The following is a 1,720-nucleotide window of genomic DNA, read 5'->3' on the forward strand; positions in this document are numbered from 1 at the left end:
TCTGTCCCGTTTGCAACTGAAAATAAAATAAATTCATAATTATAATAAAGGTCAATCAAATGGACCAATATGGCAAGGCCATGATGATCCACTTGGTAAAATAAATCCGCTTGGCATCTTTCTTGGCCTCAAGACAACAATTCTGATGGCTATAGATCCAAATGGGACAAAAACAAAAAAAGAAAAAAGAAGCTGAGATTGCAGATAATCTTTATTTTCTTCTAATCTCACATTCACATGAATTGGCTGCTTCTGCATCACAGATTTAAAGGTTTCATCATGATGATTTTTTACTGAAATTCAGTTGCTCACAAACATTTTCCCTTAATCTGACATTTAAATAGTGAAATAAAACAAGTCTTCGCCTCAATCGTTTTGTACATGTTCACTATCAAGGGTCATCCAGGAGTTTTTTTAACGGGGTAATGCAGTGAAAAAAAGCGATGTGAATGGCCCACAGGACATTAGAATATTAATAATATTTATATGTAGATATGTATAATAATATAAATGGTTTGTTTTTCTGTTTTATTTGCAGCTGTGTGCCCTCATGCATGTGTATTACAGGAAAAGTGACTGCACAAGAGTTTAAACATTATGTTTAGACTCTTAAGTAAAATTTATACTCCAACTTTAGCAGTTCAAAGGTTTTAGCGTCAGTATATCAACAAGTTAAAATACTTGTGTTCACCATTTTATTGTTGCAGATATTTATGATGCCCACAGTACAGAAACGCCAAAACGTTACACACAAAGTGGCAAACTGACAGGCACCATCTGTTTTTACCAGACTGAAGTAAGAACACACATTATCAGCAAAATACCAACAGTACCGTGCAAAGGTCTTGACTCACCCCACATTTGTTCTACGTTGCTTGAAACAGTGGAAATAGGTGCAGTGATATACTGAAACATATACTGTTTATGCATTTATATTTACAGGAATAGTTCTTCAGGCTTCTTGAACGACTTTCAAAGCTCTTCTTTGGGTGTTGGCTACATTTTTCTTCCCCTTTTCCAGTTATTCTTGTCACGGTTGAGGGTAATTTTGACCCAGCATTTTAAGTCTCTTGTGTTTTGGTTTATTTTTTGAATGATGGACTGTTTTCTGTTTCTCCGGTGTTTGTTTGAATTTTATGATTTAATATATGTTTCAGTTATTCTGGTATTTTTCTGTATTATGACTAATGTTCTGGTTGTATTTTGTTATTATTGCAGGTTTAGTTCAGTTTCTAGTCTGTCTTACCCTGTCGAGTCCATGTCTTAGTAAAGTGTGTCTTGTTTCCTGTTTTACTTTGAAGGTTCATCTTCATGTCTGGGGTCCGTTCTTCGTACCTCGCTAAGTAAGTTAGCTGGATTTGATTGTTGACGATTTCGCGTGATCTTGGATCGTTCGGTTCTCCGAAGCTCATCCGGGACTTGCTGTCATAGCAACAGAGCCGTAAGCGTAAACCTGCTCGGGAGCAGGCTTACTTTATGTAAACAGGATTAGATCGCGGCCACTCAGGTATGTCCGCTTCATGTATACGAAAGCAACAGAGATATTTGACCACTGTTTCACCATAAATAAATATTATCAATGTAACTAAAGATAATGCAGCACTTGATCCTTTTATTGATTTCACACAGATACATACAGGTCATTTCCTAAAAAAAGGGAAATGTACTATTAACATTCTATTACATGTATGTGATTATTACAGATGTAATGTACTTCGTG

The sequence above is a fragment of the Pundamilia nyererei genome, unplaced genomic scaffold, assembly GCF_000239375.1.
Source record: "Pundamilia nyererei isolate P.nyererei 1_Seehausen unplaced genomic scaffold, PunNye1.0 scaffold01092, whole genome shotgun sequence".
NCBI classification, from domain to species: domain Eukaryota; kingdom Metazoa; phylum Chordata; class Actinopteri; order Cichliformes; family Cichlidae; genus Pundamilia; species Pundamilia nyererei.